This window comes from Hyperolius riggenbachi, chromosome 2 (genome assembly GCF_040937935.1).
Source record: "Hyperolius riggenbachi isolate aHypRig1 chromosome 2, aHypRig1.pri, whole genome shotgun sequence".
Lineage (NCBI taxonomy): Eukaryota > Metazoa > Chordata > Amphibia > Anura > Hyperoliidae > Hyperolius > Hyperolius riggenbachi.
The window spans coordinates 317708066-317732639 of record NC_090647.1 but is presented as its reverse complement, the minus strand read 5'-3'; the positions used below and the strand labels follow the sequence as shown (position 1 = coordinate 317732639).

At 43.2% G+C, this 24574-nt stretch overlaps 1 protein-coding gene across 1 annotated transcript in view; it reads right to left on the bottom strand.

Annotated features, from left to right (window-relative positions):
- The window catches only part of LOC137544395 (myosin-binding protein H-like), a 125513-nt gene that overhangs the window by 17572 nt on the left and 83367 nt on the right, over positions 1-24574 (bottom strand). The window lies entirely within an intron of this gene.

The window sequence follows — 24574 nt, the reverse complement described above, 5'->3', positions numbered from 1 at the left end:
AGCATTAGTTTGTTAAAATTACACAGTACATTACAGCACACAGAGCGTAAACAACCCCAATGAAAGCTATTGGTAGTGCATAATTATGTATTAATTATGTGTGTAAAAACTTACATTGGGGTTGACAAAATGTTTCACAAATTATCTAACCTTACTTAATTTTCACTTCAACTATAAGGAGAAATAATTAATGAGATGAACAGTTAAAGAGAGAGAAATAATAAGTTGAGATAGTTAAGGAAAGATAAATCATGAGTTATGATAGTTAAAGGACATCTGAGAACAAAAAAAGATATGTAATGTGTCCTGTGTCCTTTATCTTGTCCCTCCCTCCCCGTGCACTTGTGCCTTGACTGGTACTAGCCTGGTCTTTTGAACAGGAAGTACTGAAACTTGCATATGTGCAGTAGCCTCCCCATAGTCATGAGGGAGTACCAGGCAGGAGAGTCGCCGGAAGCGCGAACAGCGTCATCAGTGCGACTGTGGAGTGGCTACTGTGCATGCATGAGGGTCATTACTTATGGGTAAAAGGTACTGACTAGTACTGGGGCCTACTAACAAGACTTATATTGGTTGAAAGGAGGAGGGGGGAGAGAAAGGGGGAACGGTGATCTCGGGTGTCCGTTTAGGAGAGATAAATTATGAGTTAAGGTAGTTAAGGAGAGATAAGATAGTCAAGGAGAAATAAATCATGAAAAACAAGATAAAAGCCCTTATTCAGTATTTTCTCCTGAGTTTTCTCACAGTAGATGATTTCACAGCTTCTCAATAAAAATACTATTTCAGCCCTCAAGAAGCAAAAAAATTACTCAATTTTAGTTTGATATAACCTTCTTACTTGCTTTTTAGTCATTTTCAACTCATAGGTGCTGACAAGTTATTTTTGTGGATAAGATGAAAATGTATCTCTTGGGAGAAAATTCAGGAGAAAAGTTAATTAAATATAGGCCAAGAAGAGATAATTTTTTGATCAACCAGGCACATATCCTATTAACTTTTCTCCTGAGGTTTCTCTGAGGAGAGATTTTCAAACTTATCAATAAAATACATTTTAAACCTCCCACTAATCAATAAATTAATTAAAATAAAAATTACCTTTTTTACCCTATTTTTAGTGCTTTTTTAAATGCTAAGTGCTGAAAACTTATTTTTAGATGAAATGAAAAATTATGTCCTAGGATAAAAATTTAAGAGAAAATTAAATTGTATAATAGGGGCCATATTGGTTGATGCACATAACAGCGCTAATACTGCCAAGCGCACACAGCGTACGACTATATCACAATTGCTTCCGCCTGCAGTACTGCAAGTTACGCTATTAGCACTACTCATGTAGTGTGACCGTTGCTACGATTATGCACATTACTAAGCAGCACAACACTCGACATGCTTCTTGAGTACCACGAGTTAATAATGTGACTCGTGGTACTGCAGGTAAAAGGAAGGGTAATATTGCTGTGCGATGTGTGTGGACGGTGTTATTACTGCTGTTATGTGCATCAACCTCATAGTGTGAATGGGCCTTCATAGTCAACCACTAATGGACCCAAAACAAGTATTTTTTTCATTTAAATTTATATTTCAAAACTTATAAAAAAGTATACCATCTGATAACTGACTCTTTTGGCAACGGTTGTTAATAAGTTTTTACTTTTTTTTTTTTATATGTATGTTTGTATTCCCTATCCTTGCAGATATTGTCTCACTGTCTTTGGAGAGGTAAAGGTATTTTTTTTCCTCATAAGCCGATTGGTTCGGCACAGGACTTAAAATAGTAAACAGCGCAGCAAGCATGTTAGCTATGTGCAGTTTAAGCAGACCTGTCAGCTCATTTTTTACACAGTGATTGCAAAAGTAAATTTAGCAGGGTGCAAAATGCACCCATCACTTAAGGATTAAATCAGAAGCTTTGCACTGTACGATGATGAAGAGGGAAAATAGTTAGAGCAGAAATTAAGTAAATTAAAGAAAATTATGTTGCATTTTTCATAAAGGTGTTTGGGAACACGCTTACTGCGATCACTGTGCCTTGCTGAATGCTCTGTGTCTCTCCATTGGTGAGTTGGCATAGCGCTTTTCACCTGGCGGACTCAAAGCACCAGAGCTGCAGCCACTAGGATGCGCTCTATAGGCAGTAGCAGTGTTAGGGAGACTTGCCTAAGGTTTCCTGCTGAATAGGTGCTGGCTTACTGAACAGGCAGAGCCGAGCTTCGAACCCTGGTCTCCCGTGTCAGAGGCAGAGCCCTTAACCATTACACTATCCAGCCACTAACCAGAAGCAACTGAGGGCAAGGGCAATAACCACACTCTCTGGACACATTTGATATCTCTGGACAGTGCCTGTTTGCCTAGTGGACTGCTCTGTCCTGCCATGGCCTGTCCCAGGATAAGTCGCATTTACATATGTTTAGAGTGTTAAAGTGGTCTGAAACTCTGGCATAACATTCAATAAAAATGTGTTTTCCTATTTTTTTATTACTCATACAGTTGTCACAATTGCTTTTGTGCATAAGTAATATTGTCTGTTTACAAATTACAAGTTTCCAAAGTGTAGTTTATCGTGCCCTAAATGCTGCCATTGCATTTTATTCAAACTGCTTTTTATTATATATTAACATCTTCTAATGAGCTATTCTGAACTGTGTGTATCTGAAGCACAGAGAGCTTTACAGAAAGCTCCTTTTCACTTGTTACACTGTGTTTGTTTACATTCCAATGTTGTTACAATGTGTGTAAAGATACTGTTATCTTCAGTTTGGATGCGGATTTGAAGCTGAATAGCAGGACAACATGCTTACATGCTTTGTTTAACCATTTCAGTGATGTTCTGCAAAAAAAACCCTGGAATAGTAGCTTTCAAGCTGTGAGGAATCTTTAGAGCAAAGTAGAAATGCTGGCTTTCAGACCACTTTAAGTTATGTATACATTTTCCTAGCTGAAATGATCATTAATGATTGTTTTAATCATGTTGGCCAAGTAAACTAAATGGTGTACATACTTTTACAAATCTAAAATATGTACAGGTGTCCTTTAATGTCCCTTTTTAGTGGTTCCACAGAATGAAGCCACCCCCTTTCCTCTCTATAGAGCAATAAACACTGTTTCGCTATGATTCAAGCAGTATGTCTGTACAATGATCATTCCAAAATTGCTGGCTGAAACAATCTCTTAGGTCTGGAACCCCCTAGCAGTGCTTTTCTAAGTCTTTTTTTCTAAGTTCTTTTGATTTGAAAAGCTCTTGCTAATGTAATGTTATGGAGGAGATCCCACCTCAGTGATGTGATTTTATTTAAAACTAGCCGACCCGCGGCGTAGCATACACCGCATAAGAGGGTAGAGGGCAGGAAGGGGATATTGGGCACAGCAGCGGGGAGGGGGGTTGGACCCCCCCCTCAACTGCATCCCCCATGTGTGCTCTACCTCCAGCTTAAGCTCAGCAGGACCCCCCCCCCCTCACCTGGGTCCCTCATGTGCACTCCCCCTCCAGCTTAAGCTCAGCAGGAACCCCCCTCACCTGGGTCCCCCATGTGCGCTCCCCCTCCTGCTTAAGCACAGTAGCAGCCGCCACTATTAGTAAGAGGCAGCGGGCGGGGATGACTCACCTCTTCTGTGTTCCATTGTGCGTTTCACTGTCGTAACTTCCTGCAATGCCGCACACTGTATTGGTGTAATTTGCCTTTTTAAAACAGAAGGAAATCTGCAATAATTCAGCTATAAGTGAACATTTGTGGTTACCCACAATGCACTGCTACTAAATATGCAAATTCCCCCTTGGTAAGCCAAGCAAGCATCCAGAGCCGCTGGTGTATAGCAAGCATATAGCTTTACATTTTACACAGCCATATCAAATCCACATGTGAGAGCCTGTTTCAGACTTTTGGTCCTCATCTGTACATGGCAAGGATTGATATGGCTGTATGAGATAGGGCTTGGACCAGTACAACAGAGTAACAAAGCAGCTCAGGGTGACCCAAACCACTCGGAATGTATAGGGGGATAAAATGTACCAAAAAGACCTCCTACTAAAAAAAGCAAAGCTTGGTGTAATTTGCCTTCCTAAAACAGAAGGAAATATGCAATAATTCAGCTATAATTATAAGTGAACATTTGTGGTTACCCACAATGCACTGCTACTAAATATGCAAATAATTCCTTTTCACCCTTAGTAAGCCAAGCAAGCATCCAGAACCACTGGTGTATAGTAAGCCTATAGCTTTAAATTTTACACAGCCATATCAAACACACATGTGACAGCCTGTCTCAGACTTTTGGTCCTCATCTGTACATGGCAAGGATTGATATGGCTGTATGAGATAGGGCTTGGACCAGTACAACAGAGTAACCAAGCAGCTCAGGGTGACCCAAACTACTCAGCATGTATAGGGGGATAAAAGGGACAAAAAAGCCCTCCTACTAAAAAAACAAAGCTTGGTGTAATTTGCCTTCTTAAAACAGAAGAAAATCTGCAATAATTCAGCTATAAGTGAACATTTGTGATTTCCCACAATGCACCACTATTAAATATGCAAATTATTGCTTTTTACCCTTGGTAAGTCAAGCAAGCCTATAGCTTTAAGTTTTACACAGTCCGATCAAACCTACATGCGACAGCCTATTTCAGACACTTGGGGCTTATCAGTACATGGCAGGGATTGATACAGCTGTATGAGATAGGGCTTGGACCAGTACAACAGAGTAAGCAAGCAACTCAGGGTGACCCAATCTACTAAGAATGTATAGGAGGAGGATAAAAGAGACCACAAAGCCCTCCTACAAAAAAAAAAAAAAAGCAAAGCTTGGTATAATTTTCCTTCTTAAAACAGAAGCAAATCTGCAATAATTCAGCTATAAGTGAACATTTGTGGTTACCCACAATGCACTGCTACTGAATATGCAAATTGTCCCTCTTTGCCCTTGGTTTGATATGACACTACTTCTTCTTCTTGCTTGGACCAGCCCCTTCTTCTTGCTTGGACCGGCCCTGGGGGCAGGGCGCTACTTCTTCTTCTTGCTTGAAGGTTGAGGCACTTACTCTATTATATCTATATCTATATCCCCATAGCATGATATTAGCAAGAACTTTTCAAATCCCAAGCGCTTTGAAAAGTGCTGCTAGTGGGAACCAGGCCTAAAGATCATTTTTGCCTGCTCCCATTGTGCGTGGAGGATCCCTAGTACTAAACTCATATGTAGATGTCTTTTCTAGTTTACTGTAACACAGGACTAAAACTGGATTGGACCAACTACCTAATCAGTTTGATTTGGAAAGTTTAGTTCCTTTTTTATTTATTACTTATAAGTTTATAGTTTTAAGTAAAGGCAAATAAATAGCTTTTAATCTCATTCAGTATGGTGATGTGTACAGATATATACATCACAAGCAGGGCCGGGCCGAGGCAGAGGCTGGAGAGGCTCCAGCCTCAGGGCGCAGTGTAGGAGGGGGCGCACAATTCATTCAGCTGTCATTCCTAATTGTGTGTGAAGCAGAAAGAAATAAGAAAAGGGGATACATAGCAGTGACTGCAAGCCAGATAACTAGATATTAAGGTGTTGGGGAGGTTGTGGGCCCTGTGGCGCCTCTTAGTCTAATAGCAATCCGTGTGTGACGGCTGGAGTGGGAGGGGTGGAGGGGCGCACTTTGGTGTCTCAGCCTTGGGTGCCGGAGGACCTTGTCCCGGCTCTGATCACAAGCTGTAACTGATCAGACTGTGGTAATGAGGGGCAGTAAACATGAATTCTTGATTGTTTGCTGTACATTACAGCACTTATCATGTTGGCCTGCACTGTACTGAACTGACTACAGTAAACTGATCACACTAGGCATGTACTCTGAATAAACTGAGAAAGAGAAACGTCAGAGGGGCTATCAATATCTCTGCTATAATGGAAGTACCATGTGTGCTGGGAAGTAACTATTCCTGAGTTCATGAGTCTGGAAAATTGCAGGCAGCCCTCTGTGCTGCTGTGGCAGACAACTGCAAGGATCAATATATGATTTTCACGCTTTACAATAATGCCAGTTACCCCCCCCCCCCCAGGGGAACTATGCAACAATCACCACTGTTACCATAGAAATGGCGCTGGCAGTTGCTGGGGCCCATTTTCTGCTCCTCCTCCTACCCCTCACCATCACCATAAGTATGATTGCTTCCTTTGGCTAAGCATTTGTGTTAATAAAGCAGCTTTTTAGTTTAAAGCAAACCTATATCAAAAATGTGTTTAATATATAAAGCATGAACTGGAATCCATGAACATATACAATCCTCTATAATAAAAGCCCTGTGTCCCTGCGTCCTCTGTTGTCCCTGTGTCCGTGGGTTTGCGCTACTGCGCATGTGTGGTACGCGGGTGGACGTTGAAGGATGGGTGTAGGGGGGAGCGTGGCCGCGCACATGCGTGGGGGGTGCGTGGCGGGGAGCGCCATCATGCGCGCGTGATGGGGAGCACGCGCAGTGGGGAGTGCGGCTTGCATGCCGGGCAAGGTGGTGGTAAGGGGGGCACGACTGAGCCCTAGTGCCCATTTTTAAATGGGCGGGCTTAATGCCTAGTCCTATATAATAATCCACCTGTCCCTGCATCCTCCTGTGCCCGTGCCAGCTGCCTGGCCTGCATGTACGCATTATGTGTGTGTGTGTGTGTGGGGAGGTCGCAGCCGTTCCTCCTGTGTCCCTGTGTCTGTGTTAGCTACCTGGCGCACATGCACGCATTGGGGGGGGGAGGGACGCAGCCGTGCATGGTGGCTGTAGGCAGCATGCACCAGTTGCCTAGCATCTGTTATTAAACTGGCGGGCTTTTTGACTAGTTAGTTAATAATTAAAAAGTTGTGTTTTGTATATTTTCTATTTTTTGTGAATGCATTTGTTTGAACATTTGCATGTGAGAGTGCGAAGGGTTAATTGATTTTTGCTGTTTCTAGCCACACCCCCTTCAGCACCTCCCTTTCCCTAATAATTTATTTAATGTCCTAACTAGAGGCGATGTGCCTGGATATATGTATGTTTATTCTTATCATTGACCCCTGTGGCTAGGGTCCAATTCGGTGCACTCCACCCTTCCCCTGTATGTTTTGTCAGCATGCAGACAGCTTATGCTGGTGTATGCGCATGGTGCACATGGACACATAACGTTAGCTCCCTTGTGCGATTGGTAAGATGCACTGTCTTTCCCAGGAGAGGAAGTTAGGATGTGTGCTCCTAATCCATTGATAGGTTTGATGCAATGAATGTGTTTGCATGTCTGCACTATGCATGTTACAGGGCCAGAGTTAGGACACCTATGTTTACCTGGGTACTTCTACGCAGTATAGGTGACTAAGCATAAGAATGCATTCTTCTGTGAACTAAAACCCTGGCTTTTAATTTAGCTGTAGGGATAACAGTTGTGCCTGGATGAGTAAATCTGTGAATGCATTTGTTTGAACATTTGCATGTGAGAGTGCGAAGGGTTAATTGATTTTTGCTGTTTCTAGCCACACCCCCTTCAGCACCTCCCTTTCCCTAATAATTTATTTAATGTCCTAACTAGAGGCGATGTGCCTGGATATATGTATGTTTATTCTTATCATTGACCCCTGTGGCTAGGGTCCAATTCGGTGCACTCCCCCCTTCCCCTGTAAGTTTGTCAGCATGCAGACAGTTTATGCTTGTGTATGCGCATGGTGCACATGGACACATAACGTTAGCTCCCTTGTGCGATTGGTAAGATGCACTGTCTTTCCCAGGAGAGGAAGTTAGGATGTGTGCTCCTAATCCATTGATAGGTTTGATGCAATGAATGTGTTTGCATGTCTGCACTATGCATGTTACAGGGCCAGAGTTAGGACACCTATGTTTACCTGGGTACTTCTACGCAGTATAGGTGACTAAGCATAAGAATGCATTCTTCGGTGAACTAAAACCCTGGCTTTTAATTTAGCTGTAGGGATAACAGTTGTGCCTGGATGAGTGAATCTTTGAATGCATTTGTTTGAACATTTGCATGTGAGAGTGCGAAGGGTTAATTGATTTTTGCTGTGTCTGTGTTAGCTACCTGGCGCACATGCACGCATTGTGTGTGGGGGGGGGGGGGGACGCAGCCGTGCATGGTGGCTGTAGGCAGCATGCACCAGTTGCCTAGCATCTGTTATTAAACAGGCGGGCTTTTTGACTAGTTAGTTAATAATTAAAAAGTTGTGTTTTGTATATTTTCTATTTGTTGTCTGTAGATTTCATAATTCATGTCTTAAATATGTTATGGGCACAAGAAGTCTGTCCTCTAGACTCATCTTCCTCAGTGTATGCAATAATGACTGTTGGTTCCCCTGCAACATTAGTTCTGGTCCTGCCCTTGTGAGCTTATAATCTAAAGGAATGGAGAAAGGGGGGGGGCAAGAGGTGGTGTAGTATACAATATTCATACCTAGAGGCAGTGTGTTTTAGGTTATCTAGTAGGAACACAACTTGGCCAGAGGTCAGAGGGTAACTGGCCTGAGGTAGAGCGCATGCTTGACAGAAAAAGTGAAAAAGAGTGAAAGTGAGATTTAAGGGGAACATTTGAAGATATCAAAGGTTGGGAAGTGACGGATGTGTTGTGGAAAGGGATTCTAGAGGAGGGGTGGAGCATGTGCGACATTTTGTACACGTGAATGCGAGGAGGTGACTCTACAGGACAAAAGAAGGTCATGTGCAGATCTGAGATTGCGGTTGGGTTGGTATTTGGAAATTATTGAGGAGATATACAGGGGAGAGAGATTGTGGAGAGCTTTGTAGGTTAGGGTTAAGACTTTGAACTGGTTAATTGGGGGCCAATGAAGAGCTTGACAGAGAGGAGTAGCAGAGGAAGCGCTCTTCACAGGAAGATGAATGAGACTACCAGCCGAGTTCAGTACAGATTGGAGCCGTGCAAGTCTGTTAGTTGGTTGTCCACAAAGTAGTATGTTACAATAGTCCAGACGAGATATTGTAAGAACATGTATTGACATTTTAGTTGTTTAGATAGATGCAGGCAAGCATAGCTGCACATTGGCCCAATTTACTATATTTTTCTTTCCAATTCATCGGCTTTATTCTGCCACAATCAGCTAAAAAACAGAGAAAATGTTAACCATCACACTGTTCTGTATGCCAGGAGCTGGCATGTTTCCTTACATATCATATATTTCATCAGCCATTGCATTCCTCAGATGGCAGCCTACTTACACATGTATGGCATAAATGTTCAGTGGCTATGTAGTGGGATGTTCATCAATGACACTTTTGACAGTAATGAATGTGTACGCAATTTTTTTTTGTATTTATTTTAATTTACCAAAAAGTTTTAGTGTTTTCAATTCTAGCAAAATATTGCTTCTCAAATTCTAGCAAAATATTACTTTTCTTTTACTCAACCCTTTATGATAAATTAGTATGAGGTCTTAATTTACCCCTTTTACCTAATTTTTTGGTAAAAAAAATTCTAGAGGTCTTATTATTATTAAAGAGACTTCCACATTCTACTAAAAGTCCCCCAATACTGTGAACTGCAATGCCTTCTCAGCACCAAAGGGACAAAGGTTCTGCAAGAGCTCTTTGCAGAGCTCCCTTCAATGTTGTGGGCCATGTAGGCTGGTATTGCCCAGGGGGAGGAGTCTTATGCTCATAGGCCTCAGATACCATTTGGTATAGCAGCCTGCATGAGGGACATGGGACTAATAAGGCTTGTGGGGCACATGCTGATTTAAACATAAAAATAAATTGCAACAATGTTTTTTTTTTACTTTTTCCCTGACAAACATGACTAAAAAAAGTTTTTTTAAAAATCCCTGCTTACACTCCATACATTCCTGCAGCAGCATTGCCTGTTACTTTAGCAGACGAGCAGTGTCGCTATAGCCGGCATCATCCTCACGGAGGTTTTTAATTTAAAAGGCTTTGTTCCAAAAACAATTTACACTAATTAAAATGATTGCTTTGATTGCTTTTCTTGTTTGATAGTTGGGTTCAGTTGAGCTTTAGGCCCTCATGCTACATGGGTATTAGCATTGCTAAGCATATTCAGTATAAAACTTTGGCAGCACAGATAAAGCACAACTAGAAGAAGGAAAGAAGCTGCTGCATATTTGCTCTTTTTTCATCTTGCTCAGCTGTTGCATTTACAGAGAGCAGTAGAGACAGGAGTTCAAATTCAAATCTGCCAACTGTTTCAACTGATCATGCTGCAAATCATTACTGAATCCCAGCTGAATCCCAGCTTACACCACAGGTGTTCATTAAGTACTAGTGACAACATAAGCTGCTATCAGTAGCTGCAGAATGGTTAGTGGACTTATTAATTCCATGGCAAGGTCTTCTAACATGAACAAATGCAAACAGTGCAGAAATGTTTCCCTTGACATAAAGTACACATGCATATAATTGTCTTCAGCACAGATTTCCTAACACGTAATAGAATGCAATACATTGAAGTTGATACATTTCCTGGCATTTAGAATTGTTCTGCAGCCTCCTATCCTACCCAAACCACTTGCTCTTTCTCTGAGCCTAATCATCTCCCACTTTCATCTAACCACTGCCACCTCTCTCTCCCTATGCCAAACCATACTTAACCCTAACTTAATCTCATACTGTGAAACATGGGGTGAAGGCATGTACCAGTAGAGTGATGATGAGCAAGGTGAGGTAACAGCACCAACATCCTGGGACAGGTAGTACAGTGCCCCAAACCATCAGAACCTCTGGTGTCTGAGTGTTCTTTAACACCTCGATGCTGAGTTGCTGACCAAAACAGAAATGGAGCAAGGGCATTGCACTCCTTGATTCCACATGCATAAGAACCATATGGAGGTCCACCACACAGGGGAGTCAAGAGTCCCACATGGTCCAGATGACAGAGGATTTAGCTCAACCTACTCCCTCTCCCATTGCTGGAGCTGCATTTACTTCCGTTGCTTTCATATCACAGGGGACCACAAGCATGAATAAACAGAGATTCCACCTCATAGGCCTGGTGCACACCAAAAACCGCTAGCAGATCCGCAAAACGCTAGCGGTTTTTGAAACGCTTTTTCTTATTTTTATGAAGCATTTCAGCTAGTGTTTTGCGGTTTTGTGAAGTGTTTTTGGTGTAGTAGATTTCATGTATTGTTACAGTAAAGCTGTTACTGAACAGCTACTGTAACAAAAAACGCCTGGCAAACCGCTCTGAAGTGCCGTTTTTCAGAGCGGTTTGCTTTTTTCCTATACTTAACATTGAGGCAGAAACGCATCCGCAATCCAAAATCTGCAGCAGCCCGGGAGTATGCGTTTCTGCAAAACGCCTCCCACTCTGGTGTGCACCAGCCCATTGAAATACATTACCCAAGCGGATCCGCAGCCGCAAGCGGATCGCAAAACGCAGCCAAACCACTCTGGTGTGCACTAGGCCTTAGTCATTGCTGTCAGCTTGAGTGCAGTGAGAAACAGGAGGTGAAAGTCTTACATGACAGCAAGGTGCATGACCCAACATGGGATGAAGCCAAGGATCATCAAAGCAACAGGCAAGGGATGAAGAAGGATATTGCACACCAGCAGCATCCTGGGAGAGGGAGCAGGATGACCAAAAAAAGGGACTTCTGCCGTCTGGCCATTCTCTTTTCCCTTACATGTGGTTAATTAATCATCATCCCACCTGTCTATGGTCAGTATGAAATAACACAAAAAAGTAAGTGCCTGAGCACCGCATGCATGTTTAACTATATAAAGAGCCATCACCCAAATTATTGAAGAACCTACTTGTACCACAGGCCCGGAGGTGCAAGAGCAGCTGGCCATAAATGCATCTTCCTCTTGTACTTTTCCTGTTCATGCCACGCAAGTAATACTACCTGTATTCGCCCCAGTGCATGGCCGGGACAAGGCTCTCCAGCATTAAAGGCAGATAGTCCAAGTTGCGCCCCACCCCAGAACAGGCAACAAATTTGCCCCCATTTTTAGGAAGCACCTAACCCTAGCCTCCCCCCCTTCCCAGTAATAACCAGATGTACCTCTAGAATAAGGTAGCCCCCACACCACACCACCAGTAAAAGCCAGTCATGCTTCCAGAACAAAGTATCCACATCCCACCTAAGTAATAGCCAGATATGCCTCCAGAATAATGTACCATTCACACCCCACCCCCCAATAGCCTGACATGCCCCCAAATGAGATAGCCTCCCCTCCCCCATTAAAAGCAGGATGTGCTTTTAGAGTTAGATGCCCTTCCCCCCTCCACCCCAGTAATAGACAGACCTTCCCCAGAATAAGGTCAGAATAAGGTAGCCCTCTCTCCCCCAGCAATAGCTACACATGCCCCCAGAATAGGCTAACACCCCCAGTAATAGCCAGACCTGCCCCAGAAAAAGGTAGCACCCAACAATAGAACCTCACAGGACCCACAGATCGGTCATTATGTACAGAAATAGTAATAATTATTATATATAAAGAATTATGTATTAGTTTCCCCCCTCTAAGCTAAACTCTGAGCAGATGATTAGAACAGTGAAATTCCTGTGCTACCCCCGTGTCAATCCATAAGCAGTTGTGCTGTAGACATATGCTGTAGATGCACTTCTCACAAAAAAAAATCACTTCAATGCATGACACATGCACTTTGTTTTGGTTATTGCCTGTCTCTGATCGCTTGTATACTGTGGTTCACTGCAGTATACAAGCCCCCCTACATTCCACCTCGCCCCCTGCAGAGTACAGAGGGTCGTGCAGAGAACATCACAGCAGCAACTTTACTCACTTCTCAGCGATAGAAGTCCGGAGCTCATCTGCCTCCTCTACCACTATATACTTCCTGTTCTGACAGTCAGGAAGTATAGAGCATAAGAGATAGATGTGCTCCGGTGCTTCTTTCCTATGCATTTAGGCTGAATCGCGTACAGGCAAAAATGATACACCAGACCTGTATCGCTTGGGTCCAGGAGAAGGTGAGTCAGGTTTCTGCTGTAATCCTTGCTGCTCGCCCGCTGCGCTCCATGCTCTGTCGGGAGAAGGGTGGTGGGAGGAGAAGTCGGGAACCCCTATCTGTGCCCTGACAGTCAATAGCCCTGAGGCTGTAGCCTTTCCAGCCTCTGCCTCGGGCCGGTGTTCCGACGTGATAACCTACACGTCGAATTTGCCTACATCCACTATCAAACGTATAGCAGGAGGGTTAGGGGTTAGGGTTGGGGGAGGGGAAGGGATAGTAAAAGTCTATGGGATGTAGGTTAGTTCGACGTGTAGGATAAAGTGTTGGAGCACCGGCTCTGCCCCAATGTAAAAGGGGCCTTAATGTACTGGCACATGGTGAAAAAAGAAAAGATGAACTACTGTAACTACTATAGGAATACTAGGGTAAAATACTGTAAGTGCGTCAATGTTAGTGCCTGCTCTGAAGGAGAGTACAGACGGTTGAGAAGAAAGGGTACATAAAGATGGTTCCTTGCCCACCTAATCCCAATGTAAATTCTTATATGGCCAACAAGTCCTGTGATAGAGAAGGATTTGGAAAGCACGGCCAGACAGTACATTAGATGTCCTGGTCCCCTAAAAAAAATCCTTAATTTTGCTAACCCTTCTGTGGATCGGAGGAATTCCTCATTCAACAGCAAGAGCTCATCAGATGTGGTGGTGGCAGGGGGACCTTAGAGCAGGGCTTCCCAACCCCGTCCTCAAGTACCACCAACAGTGCATGTTTTGTTGAAATCAACAAAGTTAGTTAATTAGCTCTTCATCTCTGCTGAGGCCCTAATTACCTTATCTGTGTATTTTTTTGGTTTCCTGATAAACATAGACAGTTGGTGGTACTTGAGGATAGGGTTCGAAAGCCATGCCTTAGGATATTAGCGTGTGACCCTTTATGAGAATAATGATGTGTGATCATTAGTTTAAGGGTAAGTATTTATTGTTAATTTAGAATATTAATTTCATAGTTTTCTGTCAGGCTCTGCCTCTGCTGGTGACATCTCTGTGAATGTACTTCATGAACTTCCCCTCCTCACCAGCAGATGTCAGTATGAACTAACCTTGAAGCATGTTGTTTTCTCTGCCTACCAGCAGAGGGATCACTCCTTCAGAACTTGTTCTCCTCTACAGACTATTGTTGGGAGGAGATTTGGATGATCACCTGATGGCTTTGCACAAGGATATAAGCCAAGCCTGAGAACTACTCCAGTGCTAGCTCATCGTATCTGTGTTCTGGCCCTCCTAGCCTGAGTTACCGGCCCTTGTATCTTGTATCCTGTTATCCTGTGTTCTAGCTATTCCGTGTATGACCTCTAGCCTTGCTCTCGACGATTCTTTGCCTAGTGACTACGTATGGTTTGATATCCTGGTTCATGCTTTGCCTATATGACTGCCCGTTAGCTTGCTCCTTCTGTACTGCGAATTATCTCTTGTATATACTTGTAAATATCTACTGTGTATATTTAACCAGGTACCAGGGTCTGTGTGCACACAATAATATATATACAGTGGCTTGCAAAAGTATTCGGCCCCCTTGAAGTTTTCCACATTTTGTCACATTACTGCCACAAACATGAATCAATTTTATTGGAATTCCACATGAAAGACCAATACAAAGTAGTGTACATGTGAGAAGTGGAACGAAAATCATACATTGATTCCAAACATTTTTTACAAATAAATAACTGCAAAGTGGGGTGTGCATAATTATTCAGCCCCCTGAGTCAATACTTTGTAGAACCACCTTTTGCTGCAATTACAGCAGCCAGTCTTTTAGGGTATCTCTCTACCAGCTTTGCACATCTAGATACTGAAATCCTTGCCCATTATTCTTTGCAAAACAGCTCCAGCTCAGTCAGATTAGATGGACAGCGTTTGTGAACAGCAGTTTTCAAATCTTGCCACAGATTCTCGATTGGATTTAGATCTGGACTTTGGCTGGGCCATTCTAACACATGGATATGTTTTGTTTTAAACCATTCCATTGTTGCCCTGGCTTTATGTTTAGGGTCGTTGTTCTGCTGGAAGGTGAACCTCCACCCCAGTCTCAAGTCTTTGCAGTTTCCAAGAGGTTTTCTTCCAAGATTGCCCTGTATTTGGCTCCATCCATCTTCCCATCAACTCTGACCAGCTTCCCTGTCCCTGCTGAAGAGAAGCACCCCCCGAGCATGATGCTGCCACCACCATATTTGACAGTGGGGATGGTATGTTCAGAATGATGTGCATTGTTAGTTTTCTGCCACACATAGCGTTTTGCATTTTGGCCAAAAAGTTCCATTTTGGTCTCATCTGACTAGAGCGCCTTCTTCCACATGTTTGCTGTGTCCCCCACATGGCTTGTGGCAAACTGCGAACGGGACGTCTTATGCTTTTCTGTTAACAATGGCTTTCTTCTTGCCACTCTTCCATAAAGGCCAACTTTGTGCAGTGCACAACTAATAGTTGTCCTATGGACAGATTCCCCCACCTGAGCTGTAGATCTCTGCAGCTTGTCCAGAGTCACCATGGGCCTCTTATTGCATTTCTAATCAGCGCTCTCCTTGTTTGGCCTGTGAGTTTAGGTGGATGGCCTTGTCTTGGTAGGTTTACAGTTGTGCCATACTCCTTCCATTTCTGAATGATTGCTTGAACAGTGCTCCGTAGGATGTTCTAGGCTTTGGAAATCTTTTTTTAGCCTAAGCCTGCTTTAAATTTCTCAATAACTTTTATCCCTGACCTGTCTGGAGTGTTCTTTGGACTTCATGGTGTTGTTGCTCCCAATATTCTCTTAGACAACCTCTGATGCAGTAACAGAGAAGCTGTATTTGTACTGACATTAGATTACACACAGGTGCAGTCTATGTAGTCATTAGAACTCATCAGGCAATGTCTATGGGCAACTGACTGCACTCAGACCAAAGGGGGCTGAATAATTATGCACACTCCACTTTGCAGTTCTTTATTTGTAAAAAATGTTTGGAATCCTGTATGATTTTCATTCCACTTCTCACGTGTACACCACTTTGTATTGGTTTTTCATGTGAAATTCCAATAAAATTGATTCATGTTTGTGGCAGTAATATGACAAAATGTGGAAAACTTCAAGGGGGCCGAATACTTTTGCAAGCCACTGTACATTGGGTTGCTCTGCATTACTCCTTATGCAGGGAGATCTATTTGTATATACTCCGGATGGCATGTGTATGTCAAGTTGAATACATTTGCCTGTAGAGTTATCTTGTGTATAAAGTATGTATGAATATCATTGCATATTATTGCCATTGCTGTGTATGAGATTTATCCTTGCATATTATTGCCATTGCTTTGCATGAGATTTATCATTGCATATTATTGCCATTGCTGTGCATGAGATTAATGTACATTGTTGGTCACGTTTCTTTTTGTTCTTGGTTAATAAAATCTCATTATTCATTTACACCTTGTCTCAGTATTTCAGTCATTTCCTGCACAGTGACACCTTCATTTAGTTGCAGCATTCATGCATTGCTCATAAAGTGTGCCATGCTGGATGTGCAATGCATGATTTGCATGCAACCATTACATTTTCATTATGATTTAATTAATTTCATTTTTTTTCATTTGACCAAGGGTGAGGGTGGGGGTGGGGGGCATCTAGGGGTCCTCCTGATCTTAAAGGGACTCCAAACTAAAAAAAAAACGAAATCGGTACTCCCCTGGGGCTTTCAGCAGCCCAGTGTAGGTCGGGAGGTCCCACGACGTCCATCTGGCTCTTCTCCCAGGGCCTGGCCAGAAAAGGCTCCGAGTGTCGGGCTCCTTCTTCCTGAAACGTCACGTCTGTCGTCACCACACTGGCCGCCTCGCATCATCACGGCGGCCGGCGTGACATCACATGCGCGATTTAATTGATGACGCCAAGCAGCCGGCGTGGTGACGACAGATGTGACGTTTCAGGAAGAAGGACCTCCCGACCTACACTGGGCTGCAGAAAGCCCCAGGTGAGTACCGATTTTGTTTTTATTTTGAGCTCGGACCTTTAAAGGGGGCTCCTAGAATTCCCCATAAGCCCCCATCCTCAAATCCTATGTCCTCAGGCATGGGAGTAGTTACCTCCACTCTCTCCTGAGCAACCACACTGGGCAGGACAAGGGAAGGCTTCCCTGCTCCTCTCTTTCAGAACCTCCCATACCATGTACCGTGCAGGCTGGTATAGCTCAGGGTGCAGAGCCCCACGCAGGGGCGTATCTAGGTAATACAGAGCCTATGACAAACACTGAAATTGCGCCCCTCCCCCGGTCAGAGCGCCCTTCCCCCTAAAAAACCACATCCTTTCTCATGTACATGTGTAATGGTTGCCTGTGTTTATTGGCTTGGGATATTGCTGAAGTTACTTTTTTGGAAAGATCTCTACCTATTCCCTCTCTGTCTTCTTTTCTAACACTAAACCAAGTGTGCCCTACATACATAAATTAAGTAGCCATGTTCCCCAGATAACAGAATGGATCTGATCTGAGGTCTGAGTGATGGTGAGGCACAGGGGCAGGTATGACGGCGCAGCACAGGGGCAGGCATGGGGAGCAGCACAGGAGCAGGCATGGCGCCCATGGTGTTGTGGCGCCCATGGCATGAGCCATACCTGCACCCCTCTAGATACGCCTCTGGCCCCACGTGGTCTGGGCTCTGAATTCTGTATATGCCAGCCTTCATAGGTGTTAGGGGCTTAAAGAGGCTGCGGGGGGGCTACATCTTTTTTGTTCTTACAGTAAAAAAAAGGGGGGTATGTTTGCCAGGCATTCTTATACAGTACTATTGCTGTTGTACATCCATCCCCAGAAAAAGCATTGACATTTGCCCCAAGGTTTCTTGTTGGTCATTACACCCAGTCAGTACACTGCAGCACTGCTTTTGCTTGTTAATAAAATGCATTTTAAAAATATTTTCCTATCATAACTTTAAAATCAGTTTTCTCAAAAACTAACATACCTAGCAGATTTGGTAATGATAACCACAGAATTCGGTCCCATTGACATCAATGTAAAATGTGAAATTTAGTCTGCTGGAAAGTTTGCAAAAAAAAGTTCAGTAGGCCAAATCGGGCAGATCTGCAGCAAGATTGAACTTTTAATCTTGCTTGCTTTCATAAAGCAAACCTGAAGTCGATTTAAAAAAGTTAGATACACATTAGATGCTCCAAAGGCCTCCCTGATCATTCATGACCCTTCTGCTGCCAGCCGAACCCCTCTTCATCTATGCGGCCATGCTCATCTTTGTATAAGAGTGAGGCTGCACGGTTCAGGCACCAGTAAGGTTTGCGCATGCGCAGTAGCATGGAGCCACTCATGCATGGAGGAAAACGCCATGCATGCGCAGCTTTGTGTTACTGCGCAGGCCTGGGCCACAATATTGTAAGGTGAGCCCCAGCGCAGGAACTGAGGGGTGTAGGAAGGTCCAGGAATCTTCTGGACTATCTATAGTATTCCCTCTACTGGGGTAGGAATATAGCTTTTTCTTTATTCTGGCTACAACTGAGCACAAAAGCTTTCAACTAGTAAAGAGCAGCTGGGTATACTGCTAGCTGCAAAGCACTTCAATTGAAAGTTTATCTACTAAGTATCAGTTAGGGACAAGGGCGCTGTCCACTGGTTAAGCCCACTATACCAGTCTAGTGTTACCGCCTTTTTTAAGTTAAAATGTCACAAGAACTAGCCACTTCTCTGCTTATGTGCCTGAACTTTCCCTTACAACAAATTATAGTAAAAAGTGGTTTTGTTAACAAATGCCTGTGTTCCTTCATCCATCAGTACAGGAAGCAAAATACGCTCGTACAGTGAATAGCCATTTCTGCCTGTCTATCTCTATCTGTTGTAAGTCCCATACATATGCCAGGACATGTTCTGTAAAGCAAAGTGATAAATACTAAGTGGCCCTAGAAATCAGGATCGCAAAACTCCACTTGTACAGCCTATTATGTTTTTATTCTACACATTCCAGGTAAACTGTACACACAGACATAGCTGTAAAGGTTCAGTCTTGGAACAGTATTTAGATTAGTAGTACAAACATTAATTTCTTACATAATATCACCAGGCATGGTCGGAAGAGCCCATTTCCGTTTCCGGGACAATTCCGCATTCCGTCATACTGAAATTCCGCTACCGTTTCATTCCGATGGTATTCCGGAGCTGTTCCGCGTAATTCCGACCTATACGGAATTCCGTCGGAAAAATTTTAAAATCTCCTCCTCCTCCTCCTCCTCCTCATCCATCCTCCTCCTCATCCATCCTCCTCCTCCTCATCCATCCTCCTCCTCCTCCTCATCCATCCTCTCCATCCATCCATCCTCTTATATCATCCAGTAGGGAATTGCAGATTTTCAAAACAGCTTATATACCATAGCTGGGATTTGAACCCAGGATGCAGTGTGTAGTAGGTACTAGGTATCCGTCTTACCCTCTAGACCATGAACCACACTACATGGTAGTAGGTATCTGTCTTACCCCCTAGACCATCAACTACACTACATGGTAGTAGGTATCTGTCTTACCCCCTAGACCATCAACCACACTACATGGTAGTAGGTATCTGTCTTACCCCCTAGACCATCAACCACACTCAGGGCCGGGCAGAGGCTGGAGAGGCTCCAGCCTCAGGGCGCAGTGTAACAGGGGGTGCGCAATTCATTCAGCTGTCATTCCCAATTGTGTTTGAAGCAGAAAGAAATAAGAAAAGGTGATACATGGCAGCGACTGCAAGCCAGATAAGTAGCGATTAAGGTGTTGGGGGCCCTGGGGCACCTCTTAGTGTAATAGCAATCAGTGGGTGACGGCTGGGGTGGGAGGGATGGGGGGGCGCACTTTGCTGTCTCAGCCTTGGGTGCTGAAGGACCTTGTCCCACCTCTACATGCTAAAGCTGATCTAGCATGTACCATACTACCATTATGATCAAATCAATAGATATGCTATGGTATATAAGCATGCTTTTCAAAAAGTACCAATCCTTAATCATGCTACTTTTTCTATTGAATTGATCATAATGGTAGTATGGTTTATGCTAGGCAAGCTTTACCATGTAGTGTGGTTCATGGTCTAGAGGGTAAGACAGATACCTAGTACCTACTGTGGATGGATGAGACAGAGACAGAGACAGAGACAGAGACAGATTTTTTTTTGTGTTATTCCGGAAAATTCCGTCGGAATTATAAAATTTCCGCGGAATTCCATTTGAGAGGTATAGGAATTCCGGTTGCACTACCAGAATCGGAATTAAGCTAATTCCGGCCGGAATCACGGAATTCATAATTCCGCGGAATTTTCCGAGCATCCCTAAATATCACATGATAGCTTCCACTCGGCAGAGCCGTTCTCAGGTTCTGTGACATCCTGTGGGAAATACGGCCACAATGTCACCAGCCCCAGTCACTAACATCAAACGCTCCACTCCATAATCAATGGAGAGTACATATAAATACGTGTTCCCACTGTGTATATACTGTATGCAGCATATGCATACAAAACCAATGCCCATTGAGCATGGCAGTGACTGCAGGTAATACAGGAGGGACACAACAACATGGGATGGTCAGGCACATGATGGAGAGTGAAGAGGAAAGCACACAGTGAGGCTGGGTGTCTAAGCTGAGGAAGAAATGCCAGTAGTGATTGCACTAGAGAAAGGGGTAGGTGTAGGAAACATGGGGGGGGGGGGGGAGTAGCTAATAGTTGAGGAATTTGGATATAAAAATGTACACACTGCAATTAGTAAAACATTAAACAATTACCGTACATGTTTCTTGTGTATGCCTGGGCTATTTATAGCTGTTTTATATGCGAACACAAGATGCAGCATGATTAAGAACATACCTATGCACAGGGAAGCTCACCCACTCACACATGAGGAGCCTTTGTACCATTTACAAGTGGAGACAAGTGTGACTTCTGGTGATGTATGGCAGGTTCTCAAAGGACAGGCCACAGAATGGCATCTAATTGGCTGCATCTGTCAGCTGGCTATTAAACTCAAGCTGTTCCCTTGGTATGTCTGCGTCCATCCTGCTGACCAAGGGGACTTCTAAAATTAGAGGCTTTAGTGCCACTAATCTCTCCTTGTAAAGGGAATCCCAAACCTAAATGCATACTATGAGGGGAACAAGCAAAGTGCATTTACTGTCCCTATTATTTTTATGCTACCTTAGTAGGGAATATGCTGAGTCACACAGACAGAAGTTATGTAGAAATACAAAATATTTCTTCTTAATATTATGCTGATTCATTTTGTTTCTAATTATTTATTTTACAAAAAAAAAATAAAGCATACTAGACTTTAAGTACACTTAACAATGTACAGCAAAAATGCCATGTACAAGTTTTTCAAAATTGATTTAGTTTCACTTTCACCTCCATCAGATGTTATCAGGGATCTGATAAAACTAGCTGTCAGGGAGGACAGGTGAGTCATCCCTGTTCTTAGTACTTCAGTAGTGCAGGTTATCTATTACATGTGATATAGAATGATGACTATACAATGGAAAATATTTAGCTTTTAACATAATGCTTTATTTAACCACTTGAGGACCGTGGGCTTTACCCCCCTTAAGGACCGGCCACTTTTTTTTCCATTCAGACCACTGCAGCTTTCACCGTTTATTGCTCGCTCATACAACCTACCACCTAAATGAATTTTGGCTACTTTTCTTGTCACTAATAAAGCTTTCTTTTGGTGCTATTTGATTGCTCCTGCGATTTTTACTTATTATATTCATCAAAAAAGACATGAATTTTGGCAAAAAAAATGATTTTTTTAACTTTCTGTGCTGACATTTTTCAAATAAAGTAAAATTTCTGTATACATGCAGCGCGAAAAATGTGGACAAACATGTTTTTGATAAAAAAAATCCCATTCAGTGTATATTTATTGGTTTGGGTAAAAGTTATAGCGTTTACAAACTATGGTGCAAAAAGTGAATTTTCCCATTTTCAAGCATCTATGACTTTTCTGACCCCCTGACATGTTTCATGAGGGGCTAGAATTCCAGGATAGTATAAATACCCCCCAAATGACCCCATTTTGGAAAGAAGACATCCCAAAGTATTCACTGAGAGGCATAGTAAGTTCATAGAAGATATTAATTTTTGTCACAAGTAAGCGGAAAATGACACTTTGTGACAAAAAAAAAAAAGTTTCCATTTCTTCTAACTTGCGACAAAAAAAAATGAAATCTGCCACGGACTCACCATGCCCCTCTCTGAATACCTTGAAGTGTCTACTTTCCAAAATGGGGTCATTTATGGGGTGTGTTTACTGTCCTCACATTTTGGGGGGGGCTAATTTGTAAGCACCCCTGTAAAGCCTAAAGGTGCTCATTGGACTTTGGGCCCCTTAGCGCAGTTAGGCTGCAAAAAAGTGCCACACATGTGGTATTGCCGTACTCAGGAGAAGTAGTATAATGTGTTTTGGGGTGTATTTTTACACATACCAATGCTGGGTGGGAGAAATATCTCTGTAAATGACAATTTTTTAAAAATTTTTTACACACAATTGTCCATTTACAGAGATCTTTCTCCCACTCAGCATGGGTATGTGTAAAAATACACCCCAAAACACATTATACTACTTCTCCTGAGTACGGCGATACCACATGTGTGGCACTTTTTTGCACCCTAACTGCGCTAAGGGGCCCAAAGTCCAATGAGTACCTTTGGGATTTCACAGGTCATTTTGAGAAATTTCGTTTCAAGACTACTCCTCACGGTTTAGGGCCCCTAAATGCCACCCATGCTGGGTGGGAGAAATAACTCTGTAAATGGACAATTGTGTGTAAAAAAAATCAAAAGATTGTCATTTACAGAGGTATTTCTCCCACCCAGCATGGGTATGTGTAAAAATACACCCCAAAACACATTATACTACTTCTCCCGAGTACGGCGATACCACATGATTGGCACTTTTTTGCAGCCTAACTGCGCTAAGGGGCCCAAAGTCCAATGAGTACCTTTAGGATTTCACAGGTCATTTTTGTTTCAAGACTACTCCTCACGGTTTAGGGCCCCTAAAATGCCAGGGCAGTATAGGAACCCCACTAATGACCCATTTTAGAAAGAAGACACCCCAAGGTATTCTGTTAGGAGTATGGTGAGTTCATAGAAGTTTTTATTTTTTTGTCACAAGTTAGCGGAAATTGATTTTAATTGTTTTTTTTCACAAAGTGTCATTTTCCGCTAACTTGTGACAAAAAATAAAATCTTCTATGAACTCACCATACTCCTAACGGAATACCTTTGGGTGTATTCTTTCTAGAATGGGGTCATTTGTGAGGTTCCTATACTGCCCTAGCATTTTAGGGGCCCTAAACCGTGAGGAGTAGTCTTGAAACCAAATGTCGCAAAATGACCTGTGAAATCCTAAAGGTACTCATTGGACTTTGGGCCCCTTAGCATACTTAGGGTGTAAAAAAGTGCCACATATGTGGTACCGCCGTACTCAGGAGAAGTAGTATAATGTGTTTTGGGGTGTATTTTTACACATACCCATGCTGGGTGGGAGAAATATCTCTGTAAATGACAATTGTTTGATTTTTTTTTTTACACACAATTGTCCATTTACAGAGAGATTTCTCCCACCCAGCATGGGTATGTGTAAAAATACACCCCAAAACACATTATACTACTTCTCCTGAGTACGGCGATACCACATGTGTGACACTTTTTTGCAGCCTAGGTGCGCTAAGGGGCCCAACGTCCTAATCACAGGTCATTTTGAGGCATTTGTTTTCTAGACTACTCCTCACGGTTTAGGGCCCCTAAAATGCCAGGGCAGTATAGGAACCCCACAAGTGACCCCATTTTAGAAAGAAGACACCCCAAGGTATTCCGTTAGGTGTATGGCGAGTTCATAGAAGATTTTATTTTTTTGTCACAAGTTAGTGAAAAATGACACTTTGTGGAAAAAAAACAAAAATCAATTTCCGCTAACTTTTGACAAAAAATAAAATCTTCTATGAACTCGTCATACACCTAACAGAATACATTGGGGTGTCTTTTTTCTAAAATGGGGTCAGTTTGTGGGGTTCCTATACCGCCCTGGCATTTTACGGGCCCAAAACCGTGAGTAGTCTGGAAACCAAATGTCTCAAAATGACTGTTCAGGGGTATAAGCATCTGAAAATTTTGATGACAGGTGGTCTATGAGGGGGGCGAATTTTGTGGAATTTTGTGGGCCGTTTAGATGAGAGGTTGTTTTGGGCCTGATCTGATGGATAGGAGTGCTAGGGGGTGACAGGAGGTGATTGATGGGTGTCTCAGGGGGTGGTTAGAGGGGAAAATAGATGCAATCAATGCACTGGGGAGGTGATCGGAAGGGGGTCTGAGGGGGATCTGAGGGTTTGGCCGAGTGATCAGGAGCCCACACGGGGCAAATTAGGACCTGATCTGATGGGTAGGTGTGCTAGGGGGTGACAGGAGGTGATTGATGGGTGTCTCAAGGTGTGATTAGAGGGGGGAATAGATGCAAGCAATGCACTGGCGAGGTGATCAGGGCTGGGGTCTGAGGGCGTTCTGAGGGTATGGTCGGGTGATTGAGTGCCCTAGGGGCAGATAGGGGTCTAATCTGATGGGTAGCAGTGACAGGGGGTGATTGATGGGTAATTAGTGGGTGTTTGGAGGAGAGAATAGATGTAAACACTGCACTTGGGAGGTGA